This window comes from Pyrgilauda ruficollis, unplaced genomic scaffold, assembly GCF_017590135.1.
Source record: "Pyrgilauda ruficollis isolate IOZ18807 unplaced genomic scaffold, ASM1759013v1 scaffold27, whole genome shotgun sequence".
Lineage (NCBI taxonomy): Eukaryota > Metazoa > Chordata > Aves > Passeriformes > Passeridae > Pyrgilauda > Pyrgilauda ruficollis.
This window is the reverse complement of record NW_024524044.1, coordinates 4898984-4919056: the sequence shown is the minus strand read 5'-3', so window position 1 is coordinate 4919056 and position 20073 is coordinate 4898984.

Below are 20073 nucleotides of genomic sequence, written 5' to 3'. Positions count from 1 at the left end.
TGGGAAAAATACAACTCTGTTGTATCTGTGGGGTTTTTTTTGTTTTGTTTTGGTTTTTTTGGTTTTTTTTTTTTTTTTTTTTGTTTTGTTTTGGTTTGGTTTCTTTGGGGGTTTTTTTGGGTTTTTTGTTTCTTTGTTTGTTTTTTTCGTTGTTTTTTTTTTTTTTAATGGACCAATACAAAACTGCTTAGTACTCTAGTTCCACTTACCCTAACAGCTACGTTGTGGCTGATCGAGAAATCTCCCAACATAGTTTGAATCAGACTCCAGCCCAATGGAAGAAACTAAGGTGTACACTAAACACAGATTAATTTGTGGAAAAACAGTTCAGCATTTCTGGTGTTCAGTAAAGCCCCAAGACACTTTTGCAAGTTATCTGCTGTCAGTCCCCATCATAAGCGAGATGCAAGGCTTTTGGATTGCTCAGGTCTGGCCAATCTTACCTTAGTTTGAGACCAGAGGCAACTGCAGTTCCACTGGAGCTGTTGACATGGCACTTGCAAGATACTTAGCATAAGAGAAAAGAGATATTTTTGGCTGTATTTTGTCATTGCATTTAAGAAAGTTTCCACAAACTAGAGCAGCACCCAAGACAAAAATATTAAATATTTTGTGTGTGCTGAAAAAAATATAAATTTGTTCATCCACTTTGTACAATTTTTACATTTTAGGAATTTTTTTTAATTCTATATGAAAAAAAGATCATTAAGTATCTTTCTGAAAATCCTCACTGATTTTCATTACTTCCTCAATACTTTAAATTAATCCCGCATGTGAACGAACCATTTTGCTGATATTCCTGCTGCTTGCTTTATGCCAGTGCAGTCAAATACTAACAAGTGTGCAGCCATGTCCTTTCTGAACAGAGCAGCACAGACACCTGCCATCAAAGAGCAGACATTCATCTCTGCTTGCTGAGTATTTATTTAGCTATCAACTCCATGTACAAATGAACAGATGAACAAGAAGGAATACCCCCCTTGATGGCTTTAGGTCACTTACTCTATTGATTCTTATTTGGATAAATTTTGAACTTTTATATATTTTGTAATATCTCTAACCAAAACCCCACTTCCTCTCTCTACTTCTTCTCATTTTTGTTTACTTTATCATTTTGCCTTTATCTTCTCTCCCAGTTTCTCATGACTCATGTAATTTTCATCACATTACATTACCATTCTGAAAACAGTGAGAAATCTGTCAAGAATAGATGTAAATGAGATGTAATAGGGGAACATTTGGGATTTATTTCAGCAATCTGTGTGATATTAAAGAGACACGGAGGAAAAGAGAATGCTTGCTTAATGTATGGTAAAGACAATGCTAGACAAAGTGGAGAACAATATATAAAGACAGTCTATTGCTTCTGAACATGGTGTGCTCATATCAGCATGTTCAATCAAAACTTTACTACCTATAACATTATGCCAGCTATGACACTTTTAAAAAAGTGCTGGAAAGGGAGGATTTGTTCACGAAAATCTTCTGCAGTTATTGACATTATTATTTATTCTGAACAATTTATATGCTTGGTTCTTTATTAAAGAAAGTAAAAAGCACAAATCTTGGCTTGAAGATTTTATGATGATGATGAGCCTTTCTGCAGTAAATCAACTGGGTAGACTTCTGCTGATGTTGTGTCTCCACATGAGGCCAGGAATCTGCTGCCATAGGCAACTTGCAAGGTAAGATCTTTCTTAAAAATCCAAAATAATCAATGAAATAAACCATCAAAATTGTTTCAAAATAATAAAAATGAACACAGCTCCTCACACATATATTTTGACATCTCTTCATTTTAACATACATAATTTTTTTTAAAAATTTCATATGAAAGTGAACATGCTTTTCACTTCTTGCAAATTCAGTAGTGATGCTTCCACTCTTTGGCAGGTTCTCATAACCCAGGAGTTTGACAGAGGTCTGTTTCCTTCATATGAGAATTCTAATTCCTTACAGCTGTGTAGCAAATAGTCACCAAAGCACAGCCCCAGCCAGAGCCTAGCAGAATTCCTCACAGCAGGAAATCATGCAAGAAAGATGCAAAAGTCTGGAGAAATCCTAGGTGGGAGAGCAAGAAAGAGCATAGGACCTGACATACAAGTCAACAATCAAATGTGGAATGATTTGGCAGCAAATTTGGCAGCACACCATGCTGAATCAGATGGCAGGTCCATTACCGAAACAAACAACGTAGGAACAAATGAATCATTAAGAATCATGTGAAATGTGTGGGCTTGAAAAGCAAAATTTGGCTATGAAGAATGTTTTGGAGTTACAAAGTTGTATATGTTCAGCAGAATAAGGCTTGAGCAGGAGTGAAAATAATTACTTTGGAAGTCTTCACTAGTATGAAAAGGTTACTGCTCTTAAATAAGTATGTCTTTATTAAAGTAAAAATCCCCATCATTTATCAACACCTCTAACTGTGGTTCTAAGTGATGCTTTCTGGTTCCTGATAATAATGCAAGCATGGTAATATTTCATTGAATTAAGCTGAAAATTAACAGAAGACGAAAATAAAAGTGTCAGGAAACAGAAAAGCAAGAGAAAACACCAGAAGAATAATATTTATTTTATGGAAGTAAAGCAAAGAGCCAAAATACCTTCTAAATCCAACAGAAATATCTGTAGATTTGAAGCATTCCATGTAATACTGATAAATTGTCTTCAATCCTGCTGTAAATTATGTATTGCTATATACATAGAATAGGGAAGTTCTTATATACTTATGAAATATGAATATTTGCATTTGCTTCCAGTTTGGCTTTTCAGTAAGAAGAAATTCAAATGACTAGACCTGTGTCACACTGACTCAGCAATGTACCAAGATTAGAAATATTGTTAATATTTTATTGTAAAACAATTCTCTCAGACTTCTCTCTTTGTTTTTTATTGAATGCCTTTTTGATTTTTCATGTTGTATTGTATACTGACAAAGAAGCTCCTGAACAAATCATAGAATCATCAGACTATAAGCTACTATTAACTCCCTCTCACCATGGTAAAGGTAGTTTTTTCTCTCCCTATTATGTATCTGCCATAGCTTTCCTGTTAAAGAAAATTATAAGATATTCAGAGCCCTTTATACATTCAAGCTACTCAAAAGTAGTTCTCTTTTAATACCCCAACTCAAGAGAACTTTTTTAATTAAAGAAAATCATCCATTTTAACATTGTATGTTTCTTATTTATGGATTGCCAGTGAAGAGGTTGTCTGTGGGAACAAAGTAATTAGCATAAAAATACCACAAATATTTGTAGATAAGATCTTACTTGCCCTATTTTGATGGTTTTTAAGGAGAATAGACTAAAAGAGTGAGAGTGCACAGGCGTGGTCTGATACTGTCCATACCAGCAAAATCAAGTCTACATTGTAAATGATATTGCATAGGCAGTTGCCTCCGTAGTTTCAGTTTTAGAACAACAACAAAAATATGTTAAAAGTTACTTTCTCTAGCTCCACATTTTTAAACAGATTTATACTTTTTCTAATACCTAAATTTTCAGCTTTGTAGTGGTTTTTTAATATTGTACTTTTAAACAGTAATGCAGTTCCTTAGGTGGAGAAGGCTTCTTAGAAAATTGGGGTCAATTTTTCACACCTACCTACCATGTCATACCATACCATACCATACCATACCATATCATACCATTCCTGTCATAATACAGCCCTCAATCCTGTGTTGAATCTTGTCCATGTGATAGGCCAAATATGGAATGTTCAATGATTTTCTTTGAACTCTCCATGCTAAACAATATTCATACACAGTAGAGCTAATTGCTATCCTTCATCAAATCATTTGCATTTTACCCTCTAGAACTTTAATTTCAGTTAGCTGGTAAAGCTAACTATTTTAGACTTGCAAACATCCGCACTAAGCTTAACCCATCATTTTCTCAGGAGACTGGAAAAAATGTATTGCTGTACACATATATTCCAATTTCGTTTATCTATTTCCAATTTATATTCAAATCCTTTTTTCCCTTCACAAGATGTTCTTAACCAGGAATTTGCACAGCATAATAATTAAATCAATGAGAGAATTTTGGTAAAATAGAGGTAGGCTTACTTTGACTCCCAGAATTACTTCAAGGGACATATAGAAGGTCCTCTTCACAAAGTGCAAAAGAGTGTTACTCTAAGAATACTTACAATGTAGGAAGTGGATATAAAGCAAAACACCAGTAGACACTAAGTATTAGCATAAAATAGTTGCTTTTGGGTGCTGTAAGGAAGGAGTATTTTTTGTTTCAAGTAAAGTTTCTCTTATCAGGTAATTCAAGAGATGTAAGTAATCCATGGACATATAGAAGTTCTTGCAGCCAAAGAAAATAATCATCCTCACAATTACATTATGATTCACATTAAGTCCAGAGTATCTCTTGACTTTCTCACGGATATACTTTCATCTTATTTCTGTCAGCTGAGTCTATACAGTGTTTTTCGGCTGTCATTAACAAGACAGGGCAAAAAAGAAGTTGTCAAGGTTATGTTTCCTGACAATTTTCATTTCTCTCCTCATTGACAGACAGGTTTTCCTGCTTAGACAAACAAATTTCTGTATTTTCCATCAAGGTCTTTTGTACTTGAGACGTTTAGTTTAAAATTAAAATATTCAATATTTGACAATCTTATCAGAAACCTTCTCAAGTCCTGTGTTTAGCCAAGATGTAAATCAAGGTGGTTTTGATTCTAAATCAATTTCCGGCTTTTAACTGGCACTATATTTTACAGTAATTTTTCATCATTCAGGAAACATCACATCTGCCACTCTGATAGAAGTGTTTTCTTGGTGCTTTTTTCCCTCCTTCACCATTCAATGTAGTCTCATCTGGCCACTGGCCATATGATTTTACAGACAATCCATAACTCACCTCATATGAAGGAAGCAAAAATAATTGCACCAACTAAGTTTGCAGTGTGTTATTAAAAACAATTCTAGTAGTTCCAATCAGGGGAGGAATTAAAAACCTTTAGTGTCCTTTTAAGAACTAGTAGGTAGTCTTCTGTCTACAAAAATCATCTCTTAAAAAACAAAACAAACAAAACAAAAAAAACCACCCTTATAACTAAAGTATTTCCAACTAAAGTGAGATTTCAAAATCAATATTTTTACAGAAGGAGAATTTAATGTGGAGAAAGGTGGACAGAGAAGTAAACTCTGCACAAAGATGTCTCCCATAGAGTGCAGTTAAGCACATTTTTCCCAGTGCAGAACATCTGAACTAATACATGACTTTGGCGTTTTTTTTCTGACACTTAGTGGAATCAATGCTGGACACAAGTATGCAAATAGCTATTTCAGGACTGCAAGCTTTTATGAGGTTATTGATAACATAAACCAGAAAAACCTTTCAAACATTAATGTACTACTATAAATGACCTTTCAAAATCTTCAAGCTTCAAAGTTATACCGAACTTGAGAACACAGCACTGCAGAACTGCATCTGCTCCCAGAGTACTCCTCGTCTGAGCTGGAATTCATTGCTTCAGTGTCCCTCCCATGGCAGGAGTGACAGCAGGTCTGAACTTGGAGACCGTAGTTTGCCACAGGACTCCCAAATATCAAGCAGTATATTTGTATAAATTCGTCTTGTTTTACTTGGAATGCAATAAAAAAGACTGACGTCTCAGCCTTGAAGCTGCCCACATGAAGGAGCAGTAATTGCTTTCTCTCACTTAAAACAAATAGCTTGTATTTTGCTGGGAATCTTTAATGTGTCTAGAGGACTGATTTAGTAAGTCATAATAGCTATCCTTTGTATAATCCTATCTGATATCCTTAAGCTTAATTCTCAGAAAATAAAGATGCATTATAGCTTTGCTGGAGAATGGGAGCATCTATTCTGTTCTTTTACTTGAAAAACTAATTCATTTTATTGCTACATTACTGACTTACCAACTAAATATTAACTGGAAATTCTGCTCTGTGAATAAATACCTAAGTCTTCTCTAGGGTTAATAAAAGCCATTCTTTAATACACTACAAGAAAAGACTTTTAAATTGTTTCTCTCTCTATGAAAGTTAGTTACCGCTTTCTTTTAAAAGTCACGTACTATCAAAGGGAGCATAAGTTATACTATGAAGTTTTCAAAGTAATCAACAGTAATGTTCTGTAATTCTTATATATGCGCTTTCCCACTTTAATGTGCCATGATGGGAAGACCTCTATTTTTGGTCTAAATCAGATGTAACTGAGTTGGTGTGGGGATAGCAATGCTCACTCTGTACTTGGTATTGGTGATGCCATACCTCAAGTTTTGTGTCCAGTTTTGGCCCCTCACTGCAAGAAAGGCGTTGACGTGCTGGAACAATTCCGGAGAAGGATAACAAAGCTGGGGAAAAGTCTGGAGAGTGAGACATATGAGAAGTGGTTGAGGGAGTTGTCATCATTTGCTTTGTAGAAAAGGAGGCTCAGGGGACACCTTATCACTCTCCATAATCACCTGCAAGAAGTCTGTGGCCAAGTGGGAGTTGGCCTTTTCTCCTGGGCAACCAGTGATAGGACAAGAGGAAATGGTCTCAACCAGGGGAGGTTCAGGTTGGACATCAGGAAAATTTTTTCACTGAAAGGGTGGTGAGGCATTGGCATAGGCTGCCCAGGGGGGTGGTGGAGTCACCAACCCTGGAGGTATTCAAGAAACTGGACGCGGCACTTAGTGGTTTAGTTGACATGTCAGTATTTAATCAAAGGTTGAACTCAATGACTTTGGAAGTATTTTACAATCTTAATGATTCCACTATTCATCGACTATAAATATAGAACTAATTTCTGAAAATTCTGGACTCTATCAGCAGTCCAAAAGTAAAACAAAAACAAGTGTGTTCTCCTTAACTGTTGCATAAAAGGAAAGCACTGATTACTCTTCTAAGGACTTCAGCAGAAACAGGTGCAATAAAACTTCATCTTCTACAGATTCAAATATCTTACTAAGAATGTGGCTTAGTGGAAACCCAATAGGCTATTACTACTTTTGATGCTGTAATGTTTGTGTGCATCTGCTTATTTTAAGACTTCATTAAGCTAAGCACTGTATACACACATGGGAAAAAGCGTAATCAAGGTTTGATCCTTACCATCAAAGAAGCTGACCTCTAAAACAAATTACTACAGGAAATTCAGCAGTGCGATGGAAGACACAGAAATAGAAACAAAGGTATTGCACAACATGATGGTGGGTGTTACAACAATCTCATAAGTAAAACTGAAGCAAGGAGAAAAGATCCCTTAGCATAAGTCTGTTTAACACATTTAGGGTATTAGACACTGAGGGGCATAACTCATTTTCTGCAGGAGTTTCGTCCACTTCTAAAGACAGTCAGCTCAAAAAAATCTTTTTCTGCTTTCTTAACCCAAATGATGAAGAAAAGTGAAACTAGAAGCTGAAAACAAACCTCCTTACAAATAAAAATTTGATATTTGAAAGCTTGCTGCATTTAGGGGCCTGTGAGCAGTAAAACATCAGGATATCAGTTGCTGCTCTTCTAGTGACCTACCGTAATAAAACCCAGACTCATGGTTAAGTACAAAATATATCAACCAATTTTTGAAATTCCTTTAATGGTAACTTTTTTACTGCAGTATCCCAGTCCCAAACAATTCTAATTTAATGCACTTACCAAATCCCCACCATTGCTATCACTATAGGAATGAACAATAAAAGTCACTGAAAAAATGTTACTTACTTCCCCGTATCAGTGCCGCATTGTGCACCCAGAACATCTGTCATTTATGATATACAAGTAGAAAGGGACACAGAAATCCATAATGTATTTTAAAAGGAAATGTAGTTAAAGCATTAACTGTGGAAGGAGTACATACTTTGTTTCTTTAAAGAGCCAATCAAGTATTAATTAATTCTCAGGATCCTGGAAGACAATCACATAATCCAGTTGCTTTGTACAAAAAGCTTGCTGAAAACTAGTGTAACCTATACTGTATTTTTCAATATTTTACCTTGGACCTTCTTCTCAGGATATAAAATATTATAGTAGGCTTGTTAAAGGCTGCCTTTGACTTTGAAAAACATACATTATATAAAAGTGCAGGTCTTATGTTGGGAAGCATCCTATTTTCCATGTTCAGTCCTTCCCAATTTGAGCAATAATGTCTTAATCGTTTAAATACAGGAGAAGGAATTAAAGACCAGTGTTTGACTATTAGTGTTAGCATGAAAATTCAGTTTTCTAAAACAGTTTTCCTATTGAGAAAACAGGAATTACAGTTTGTCACTGCTTTCACCTTCATGGATTTTAAGCCTCAAACAATGATTATTAGATAATATGAAAACCTCAGATAAAATAATACAAAAAAATTGGGATTACCTAGGTCATGCAACTAGAAGATAATATGCAGACTACTGTTCAGAAGAAGGCCTATCTTTAGGTTTTGCTTAGCCCTTTTTGAGGACAAGCAGTGGCTGATCATATCTTTCTGTCTTTAAGCAGTGTTACTGTAACTTTCCTTCATTAATACATTCCTAAAGATATAGACCTGGGAATATCATACACAACCTCAAGTGCTGATTGTTTCAGAGTACACATAAAGAAATTTGGTTTACACTGATACCAGTCTCCTGCCAGAGCTGCAGGGCTGAGTGACAACAGGAAGTCAAAACTAGGCCTCTTCGGCAGTGAAGATCACAAAATTTGCTGGCTCTTAATGCACCATAGAATTCAATGTTTTGAAATATTAGCAGCAGCTTAGATGAGAATCAGCCTTTCCACTTTTCATTGTGTAAAAGACATGCATCTACATATACTCCAAGGCAGTGGTCTGAGGTGCAACTCTTAAGTTCTCTATAGCCCTGTCCTACCTGAGGAGCAACCCTTGAAAATGGTGGAAAAAAACCCTGGAAACCACCTGTCTTTCCTTCCAGTGGTTATGACTGTTAGGCCATAAACCAGAAAAATGTCAGAAAAATGGACTGGAATTAAGAGTTTTCTTGCACCCTCTGCTGCTTAGTACATACTGTTCTTCAGAATTTGTGTTAAACCTCTCCAAAAATATCTCACAGGATAAATGATCCTCCGCTCCCCATAAATGTTCTTTTCTCTCAAAGTTAAAGATAAGGACACTATTGGTCTGAGTTGATAGAAAAAGGCAGCTAATCTAACGTGAGTTAGAGGATAATTCAAAATCAAGCCTTTTTGCACAAATTTTCAAAATAAAACAAAGCCAAAAGCAGCCATTATGGGGATAATACTTGCTCAATTTCACAGCCTAATAAGAAAAAAATATGCACTATAAAGCAAGAAAGGTCCTTTTAGTTATCTTCCATTTGGGGGAAAAAATAAAGAGACAGAAACTTTGCACCACAGTTTCTTCACAGAGTTTATGATCCAGTTACTTGGATTCCATGTTACATCTTCTTTACTTTGGAAATGAAGCTGTTTGTTCATAAACATTGTAGAATACAACGCAGAAAAGACAGGAGATCTTTACACACAGTCACAGACAAAACCACTGGCTGGACAAATATTAAAATTCTTTGTAAATATCTCTAAACAGGAGTCACACAATTTTCTCCACCTGGTTTATCTTTAAATTAATTAAAAAGTGATAACAGGGGAAAAGAAGCTATTCTGGCCAGAAAACATTTCTTGTCACTTTCCTTTAATATTTTTGTGGGTTTTTTTCCCTGTCTCTTGAATGATATTGCAAGCTAAAAAACAGTATGTTAATAACAACTGAAAAAGAAATCTAAATTTGTACTGACTTATCTTTAAAAAGTTGTTGTAAGCCAATATTTTTATCACTATATCTTCTGTACTGGGAAATATTCTCTTTGAGAATGGGATACAAGTTTATCCATAGAGCTGCACACAACTGAAGAATTACTCATATTTGGGGGAAAATACCTGCAATCAATCAATTCTCTTAGCAAAAATGTGAGCTCTTAACCCTCAAAGTCTTAAGCTATCTTCACTGTTTTTAAACAAATGAGAAATAGCAGTGTATAATATAATTTTGAAGTAATACCCATTGTGTTTCAACATATTGTTTCAGGCTCAGCAACAGTAATACCATTCACTCAGGTTCAAGTGAGTGAAAAATGAGGGCCACATTCAGGTGTCTGCAAAAGCCCAGGTAGACAGACTCAACACAGTTTATCAATCCTTGTCTCTCTTGTTAGGTTGACTGGTAGAGAGACTGTATGTTTTTTTTTCCCATATGAAGATAAAAAGCTCTGTATTTTCTTGCAGGTAAAAAAAAAGTCTCCCTGTCAATTAATTTAAAAAATACATAGCTCACATTGACTGAACTTTTATTTGTGTGTCAGAAAAACATACAGAGAAGCTCTCTAACAAGGGAGTTTGGTGAGAATAAATGAGATTATACTTGAATGGGATTTGCAAGATCACCTTTATTCCATAACTACAAAAGGTGAAAACTCCAATATCCTCATTATTCCTGTCAATTCATGCTTTGTCTTCATACTAAAATATTGAAGAAGCCACCAACCTTCTCTTAAAAAGATATCACCCAAACAGACATTCACATAGGCAAGTACCACTAAGCCAATTGCAGGATTATAACTGGCAAGTTTAATTTTGTCATGCCGCTGGAAAAGGCAGAAATTGTTTAGAGAAATTACAGGATTAAAGAACCATTATTCCTAGTAAATGCTATAAGAGTTTTGGAGTTCCTAGATATCATAAATAAATAAGCAACTTTGGATCAGTAAGGTTTGATTAGCATTAAACATATTTGAGGGTTGAGTGCTGGAACCACACTGCTTTCTGCTTATTAGATTGGTTGCGAATTTTACTCTGCTTGTTAATTTCATTTTATTTTCCATAAAATTATATTTTAAAGAACACATCAATCATGTTAAGCACATTATTGTTTAAAAGCTTAACTGGAAGTTATTGGATCCAGACACTAGTTACAATAACACCAGATTAATTATTTGTGACTTTGCTTTACATTCGCTATAAGGCAACATTTCACTTTGAACTGCCTAGGAGACTGTCTAACTTGAGCTGACATTACTTACACAGCATTGTATAAGATTGCTTACACTCCACTCAAAATCAAAATATTTCTTTTCTGGTCACACTTGCTCTAATTAAAATATTTTCACTGTTCTTTTTCAATATTTCTCATTCACAGATCTTCCTTTTTCTTAATTTCCCATTTCTGTACTGCTCTAAGTATTGATTGAGGTTGTGGACTCTCCATCCCGAGGTGTTCAAGACCAGGTTGGATGAGGCTCTGAGAAACTTGGTCTAGTGGAAGGTGTCCCTGCCCAAGACAGAGGGGTTGGAACCAAATGATCTCTAAGGTGCCTTCCAACCCAAACCATGCTATGAGTCTATGATTCCATGAGTTTGTCTTCTCACACAGCTAACCTACTACACTTTAATTTTACAAATTCCTTAGGAGATGAAATAATCTTACCTGATAAAAAACAGGGCACCTACCTGTCAAGAGCAACTTTATCTTCAGGGTGCACACTATTCTGGGTCTGGTTGGGAAGGAGTTAATTTTCTTCACAGCAGCCCATACAGTGTTTTGCATGTGTGACTGAAATGGTTTGGACAACAGAACAGCATTCTCTTTGTGGCTGAAAAATGCTTGCATGACACCAGTATCTTTCTTGTTTCTCACTTTGCTTCACCTGCCACTAGGCTGTGGGTGGGCAAAAAGTTGGGAGAGAACACAGGCAGAACAGCTGACTCATAGTGGATAATTTCATCATTGATAAAAACCAGAGTAAGAGAACATAATCTTAAAAACCTGTGTATAACCTGTTTTAAGCCAAGGGAACCGTTTATAAAAAGAAATTAGTAATTTATAGTATTTTAATTAAATAACTAAAAATATTTATTATTTGAGTTTGGTATCTGGTATGAGGTGAAAGCTAAATATTTTGAATAGAGATATTATGATTCCATTTTTTTGAGGAACTTACTTACAATTTACAACTGGTGAACTCTTATCCTAATTTATCTCATTTATTGTTTTGGTTCTTCATGTTTTCTCATGGCACTGATTTCAGAAAAAGACTTTGCTATCAGGCTCTGTTCATTCATGGACATTTCTGTTATCACAGGTCTATAATCATCAACTTCAATGTGTTTTCCTTGCAATTGAAGAATTGACTTACTATCTAGCTCCGTGTTTTTAAAATCGTATCAAATTATACATGAGCTAAATACCATTCTTGCACATAGATTCATTGGATATGTATGAATTAGTTGATTTTTGGGTTTAGTGAGGAGAAGACAGGAATTCTGTACATGTAATGCAAATGAAGGCACTTAATTAAACAGTCAGTTGGGGTTATATGCATGTAAATAATGATGAATGGGATTCATTAAATACTCATAGATGGTAATTCATTGCCTAATGTACTTTTAGTTCTCTACAGGATCAGCTGGGGTAGTGGAACTGCTGTTAAAGGTGTAAATTTATGTTTACATACATCATCTGCACTAATTTCAGAGACTGAAAAAACGATGACACCATAGTAAGCTTGTTCTCTTAGGCTCCTTTATAACATTTGAAAAGACTTACTAAATCTGAAAGGATAATTCATTCAATTTAAAATAAAATAATTATAGGTGTTATGATTTTCCCCAGTAAAGCTTCTCTTTCATTACTAACTTAGACTAGATGTCAGAAGGTTTATGTTAGTTAAAATTAATCCCCTCCAAAGTTACCTCTTCAGTTTCAGAACATACTGTTTGGTATTTCAGTAGCTCAACACAGTGTTGTAAGAAGTGAAATGTCAGACTAAATGTTCAAGTTTAGACAGTAAAAATGTAGAATTTATAAATTATTATTTATAAATTTTTAGGCTGTACCTGTTACCAGACAATGGCCATAGTCATGACTATAATCCTGAACACACTACAAAATTCTTACCTCCTTCATCCACCCAGGTAGAAAACAGCCAAACATCTCAACTGAAGTAGTCCATTGGCTCAGATCAGAGTAATCAGATGTTTTAAGGCAAGCACTTGTGCAAGTGCTTTGCTGGATCATGGTCAAAGCCTTCTCCAGGCTTCCTGATGGCTTCTTTATCCTTCTCCCAGACTTGCTGAATGGACTATTAGGTTTGGGTAAAAAAAGATCACATTTATTTTCTCCTCACCAAAACCAAATTCTGCATCTTCTCAGACTATTTCACTTGAAGCTGCTGTTCATCTTTTTACCATTGACTGTCCCTTTTTATCCTTCATTTACAATAGTGCTAAAAAACACTTTCTTTTTCTTAAGAAATACAGAGACATAGTAATAATATTTGTAAAGGACCTGCTATAACAACCTCTGAAATCAGTGGGAATTCCTCCATTGATTTCAAGAGGTTTTGAACTGAATTCTAAAAGATTAAATTTCAGGAAGAGCAATTAAAGAGTTCTCTCATCAATAGTAAAAAAGTTCAGAATGTCTGTGTATTAATTCTACTGAAAACAATGGCAAAATAACTGTTTACTTGTCTAAAATGAATTATTCTTAGCCTCTGTCATATAAACAATTCCAATAATCAACATGTACATATACAAATGTATAAAATGCAGAAATGTGTGTAGTAACTAAAAATTAAATTATAATTTAACAGATGTAATGAGATGTAAGTATTAATAACCTCATTTAAAAGTCTGATGAATACAAAAGCTTCACATTATAATTACTATCAGAAAGAAAAGAAGTCTTGTTAATCTGGTGAGCAGCTGATGATACAGAAAATTATAAATAATGAAAACATTGCACAAATTAATTCTAGATTAGGATAGAATAGTTTATAATTAATAATAGAAAGATTATTTTTAGCAGAAAGTATGATCATAGGAAAATAGGATGTTTTGGGTTAGAAGGGATAATTCTTCTGGAGACTGTTCTAATTATTAGACTTCATTGCTCACACATGATTCTCAATTTTTTTAAAAAGGACCAATCTTTTTCTTGCAACAGGTCTAAATGAAGCTAGAGCCTGGCCAGTAGCATCCTACAAATACAGCATCAGCTGAATACTAATGAAATGTCTCTTTCAAAAAGTTTTGAGGCTGCCAAAGACTAATGGGAGACTTTTCAAAATTGAGAGCAACACAAAATACAATTGCTTAGGCAATTTTACGCAATCATGTTGGTGGTATTCATATTGATTTGTTATATATAATAAGTGACTATTATATTGGTTAAATTAATTCTGAAGACACACTGGTTTTTTATTAGTCTGAGCTACTTCTCATCTGTAGAGGCATAGCTGCTGGAATAGAAAACTAGAAAGACGAGGCCACCATTATTTTTCCTATTTGGCAAAGAAAATTCATTACTGCTATATCATACAGAGTATGCCACAATATTCTATATTTGCATTTTTAGTTAAGTTTCCTTAATATCTGTATCCCCATCATCATCTTCCCATGTCGTTTAGTAACAGACTAATCCTGGCATATATTGAACATATTTTGCATATAAATTCCAGAAAACTTAAAATACAAGTTTATCTTTGCCTTCAATTAGCATCATTATTTCTGTTTAGTTGACAGTTCCTTGAAGATTCAAACTGCAAAAATTGCTTTTATTAATCATGGCAAGAAATGCTAAGACAGCCCATGAGAGAACCCTTCTTTTACTTATAGGCTTTTTGTACAAGCTGTATTGGCAAAGTCATTTCACAAGTTTAATGGATGACTCCAGCTTGTAAAATGCATTGGTCAAGGTAGGTCATATAGAATAGTATTTACAGATATTGAACCAGACAGGTTCAGTAACTGGAGTAGTTAAATAATAATGACAAAAGGCTGCATGTTTACCCTTGCTTTTTATGCGTTCCATAGATATTTTTGTGCCATAGGAAATTTAATGCTAGAATGCGGTCAAAAGATCAGACTTTAATTACTTTCTGGTTAAAATTGCCATTATGTTGTAATTTTTAAAACCTGTCATGAAAAGCTTAATTTTACCTGGTAAAGACAGAAGTTGTACCATCATGAAGGCTGAAATGATTTGTGATCAAAAACAAGACATGAAATGTCTGTGGCAGTAGCAGTAAAGGAATTAGTAAAAATCCCATAGTTTTAAAATAAAAAGCATTCACAGTAGAAGCTTTCAGTTAGCAACCAGCTATTAGAACAGAGTCCAGTAGTCTGCTTTTTTCTCAAGATTTGGGTTTTCTTATGCTGTAATGCTCCTCTAATGCAAATCTACTATCATGAAATAAATACTGAAACTCACACAACGTCATGTGAGTAAGAGATTATAAGTAAAAGATCCTTTGGTGTCTTTTACAAACAGCACCTTTTTCTTTTAATTTGGATTAGCTATTTGTACTTTTCGTTTTGAATTAGGATTTAGTCGTTCACCATTTGTGAGAGGCATTGAGTGCCCAATAATCATGAATAGTTTGCTGTCTCACCTGTGAGGTTTGCCTTTAATCTGTCATTGATTTAAAGTTCACTAATGTCATTCAGTATTTCCACATAGGCAGCAGGAAGAGATGTATATGATTGTTCATTCCCATGCATTGATCTTCCAAAAACTAGCCAGTTTGTTAACATTCTCACACTACCACAGTGAAGCTACTGAATTCTTTAGAGAGGTATCAGTTTACTGTTTGTATCTGCATTAGTGCACCTACATGCCTTCCCAAATTTTCTTCGGTAAATTCACAGTGCATACAGTGCCTTGTGATTGTCCTTTCTTAACCCACGCAAACAAACACTCTCTATCACTGTGTTTCATAGCCCTACTCTTCCCTGCCATCCTGTCTTCTGCCCTCTTTTCCCAGAAAGAAAGAGATGCTCTGGAGGGGGGTTGCACCCATGTGGATGTACCCAGCGACAACTGGGAATATCACACAGTGATGAACTGGGAGTATCACACAGTGATGAACTGGGATTAGGGTGCCAGAACTAGCGGCTGACAAGGATCAAAGTGCCTGAGGAATACTACTTTAAGGTAAGAGCCATCCCCCTTGCCATTCCTGACCAGTGAAAATATACTTAGCAAAGCAAGACTTTCATGCAACTTGGAAGAAAATATGAACGTACAAAAAACCTTTTTCATCCTTTTTTTTAATGCTTACAGGAATACATTTTGAGCACCAGGCAGAAAAACACACTGAACTCTTCAGACAACACACATTATGCTGTAGAGTAAGTAAACAAAATGACAATTAATGAAATAAAGGTCTGCATTTTATAGAAAAGAAAATTTCAATTGTGATAAAAAGGGATGAGCAGCAGAGTATAATATTAAGGTAGTCTTTAAATGCAGAAGTAGTTACTTCAAAACAAAATGAAAGGACTCTGCCAACAAGGCTTTCAAAGTTAAATAAATCTACTTGTGTTTGTTGTTCTAATTTAGTAGGTCAGTATTTCAAAGAAACCCTGGAGATAAGCAAGCTGGCAGGAAAATGAGGGGAACAGTTGTGGGGAGGGTAGTGAGAAAAGGTTTTGAACCTGAATTATTCTTGGCGTTTACAGGTTGTGAGTAATGTTAATAAAAATTACAGCTGCAACAGTGATGACTCTCTGTTATAATACATACTGTCAGGAGCAGCCTCTTCAGTGACCTCTGGTAATATGATTCTGCTGGTGGATGCTTCCGAATCTGCTGAGGAAGCAAGTTAGAGCTGCAGAAATGGCAAGCCATCCCTCATTCCCCAAACAGGAATCTGGCACTGAACCGGAGATTCAAAAACTACAGCATATATTGTGCAAAAATAAATAAGAAAATAAAAAGCCCTTTTTCCTACATGAGAGGAACACTTCTATTCTATGGGAGATAAAGGTCATGATAGCACATAACCACAGACTCTTTGTCTAACAGATCAATGGCTATTCTTTTGTCTGTGTAAAAATGTCTTTTTGTCCACAGAAAAACTGCTGAATGAACATAGTGATTGGAAAAAGTGTTACCTTTTGCATGCTGGAAGAAAACACATTTATTGCTCATATCTTTTGTTATAACTTCTTCAGCTATAGCACTCTATGTTTCACCTTCAACATGCCAGTAAAATTACAAGCGCATCTATTATCTACAAGCATTTGCTAGAGAAATGCAGTATATAATTACAACAGCAAAAACCTACTTAATTTGCAGTTCTTCTGGAGTTTGGTTTTATAATTTCAATAACACTTTCAAAAGAAATAAAAGGCAGCTGCTTACCTTAGCCACTAATCCTGGACAAAATGTTTTTTTTGTCAAAGTAATAGACACTAAAAAGTAACTAATCATTAACACTCCACCAGTCTAGTTGCTAGATCTGTAACTACCATTTTCCTGGAGTTTCTGCCTAATAGAAGCTGTATTCATCTTTCAATTTTTCCTGAAGTACTGAAAAAGTAGCTGGAGAAGCCGTGTTTATGTGTAAAAGAGAGTCAACTCCCTGTTGTGAACAGGCTGTTTCTTGCCATTACAGTAAATAAAATACCTACGCATTGTTTAAAAACTTATTTTCATATTGACATGTTTGTCTGCTTCTTTTCCTTCCTCTCTCTTACACAAAAAAAAAAAAATAATGGAGAAAAGTATTTTTCATTCTAAGACATTATGGGAAGTAATGCATGGGGATAACAAGTGTGGTGGGTTAAACATTATTGTTATCCCATCTACTTATTTCATATAGAACTTGTCTTCTTGTGTTGCACTGAAAAAAATAAAAAGTTTTTTTTTCTTATAGCTAAAGAAGCTATCCAGACATAACAATTTTTTTTTCCAATATTCTTGGCAAATTTCAATTGTTTCAATATTTACCTAATACTAAAATTTTAAATGTTAAATAAAAAAATCACCGTGGATTAAAAAGAACATTGTAATTCCTTAAAACTGTGCATTAGGTTTAGATATCAGGAACCTTTCTCATGTGTAATGTGAAACAGGAAAGTAGCAAACCCCACCATCTTGTGACATTTGGTGCATCTATAATTTCTTGACTTAACCAAAGTGTGCCCTACAGAGAATGTTTTCCCAACTTTTCCAAATTGTATCTCTTCTTGCCATGCTGGAAATCCCAACATTATTTTGGTGGGAGAATATAGAAATTGAGAATATTCAAAAACAATTGACTTGGATATGCAGAAGAAACTTTTAAAAGGTGTAGAACCTTCTGAAATAGTCTTCAGAGATTTAACACAATCAAATTTTTCAAGTGTCTGTTTCAAGCTCTCCTATTCTGGTGTTAAAATGCTGCAGTTCTATGCTGTATTTCTACACTATAGGTCTAGCTACAGCTGGAAACAAGACCATCTAATTAATTGTCAAGTGTGGTGTCTTACATGCATAAAGACAAACACCAGTGAAAAACATATTTCTCAGGCAAAGTACTTAGAAAAGTTTCTAAGTACAAAGTACATTGAAAAGTTTCAATGACTTTTATTTGCTGAAGAGCAAGAGCTTCCATCTTACTCCTGGATGTAAATGTTTTTATTACCATTGGCATTATCAGTCAAACCTATTACTTCATTGTCTAAGGGCCTCTCTCCCCCCAAAAAAAACATTCACTCATTCAACTACAGAAGGCACTGTAGAGCCCAAAATAATATGTGTTTTTTCTAATCTAAATGAGGAAGGCACTTGTCAGGAGTAAAAACATGGAATGAGTGCAGTCACATCACAACTCTTCAGAATTTAAAGCTTGAAGTCTGTAATCCTTGGAAAAATAATCCCCATGAATTCTGGGAGAAGCTAAAGAGGATGAAGTGAAGGGAAGCAGCACAAAGTTAATAAAGCAGGGATGAATAGGTAACTGGGGCATAATAAAAGCCAAGGTGAGGATCAAGAAAAGTGGATGGAGAAATCAATTCAGAATGGCAGAAATTTTTAAATTGCAAACATTTATATATGCATTTATATATGCATTATAATTTTTTATTGTAGATTTCCAAGCCAAATTACTTATATTTACTATATCTACTTCTTTTATGTGTGAGAGCTAACAGACTAAGAGAATACTTAGAAAGATTTCTTCAGATACTTCATTGCTTTCTTTTTGTGACTTCATACAGGCAAACAACAGCAACAAGAGATTATTCACTGAAGTTATTAGTAAGGCAAGCATATTAGACTATTTTATTTTTAACACTGCTTTTGAAAAAAAAATAGTACTAACTGCTAGTGTTATTTTCCTAGTCTGATTCTGACTAATTTTACTATAATATATCTGATAATTTACTGTGTATATATATATATATATGCAAAATGAATTTGAACAATACATTTGTATGTAACGAATAGATATTGCACATACTTTCAGTGTTTCTGGATTTGAAAGATCAGTTCTCTGCACTGACATTGAGAACTCCCTTACATCCCCTGAAACAAGAGCTTTGGCTCCCACACTTGCAATGCAGAGCCAGAGCATTCCTCCCTTCTGTTGCCTGACTGCAGGCATCTGGGCACAAACCCTTTAACCTCGGGTTAGACTCAAGCTCCCCATACGGGAGCAGTTGCTAGAGTTTTGCTGCTGTAGGGGAACTCCACTCTCCCTGTAAGGTTTCTGGCTTTGCAGAGTCTCAATCAAAGGCAATAACTCCTACCTGCAAGTTTGAGCTGTGGCCTTTAATCCTCACTTTAGCTCCAGTACCTGGCACATGCTGCAGGCCAAGATTCTTCATGACACAGTCACACATCCAAAGCACAAGAGAGAAGGCTGTACACTGACCATGCGTGTGCATATGCATACATGCAGCACCATCTCAACAGGCAGTGGAAATCAGCGTCCTTGCTCCCATGTGAGGAATGCACAATTGACTCATTTTTTTTCAGAAACTTTACTGCATTAAAAAATAGTCAGGCACATTTTCAGAGTTAAGATTCGATAAGTAGCTGAGTAATAAGAACCTTGGGATTTAAACCATCTGTATTTGAGTAAGTTGCCTTAGACTGTCTTTGCAGTCAATGGAGACAAGTTGGCATTTCTGGGGCACACTTTATCTCATCTTAAAATAGCTGTCTAAAGCAGGTCAGACAAATTGTCCCCTTACAGTGCCTTTTACTCCCCCTGACTATAAAAAGCATGACTAGCTCAGAGGTACATGTCTACACTGTAGACATTTACAGATAGGTAATAAATTCCATGCTATATGATTTATGACGAGCTGACTTTGATGGC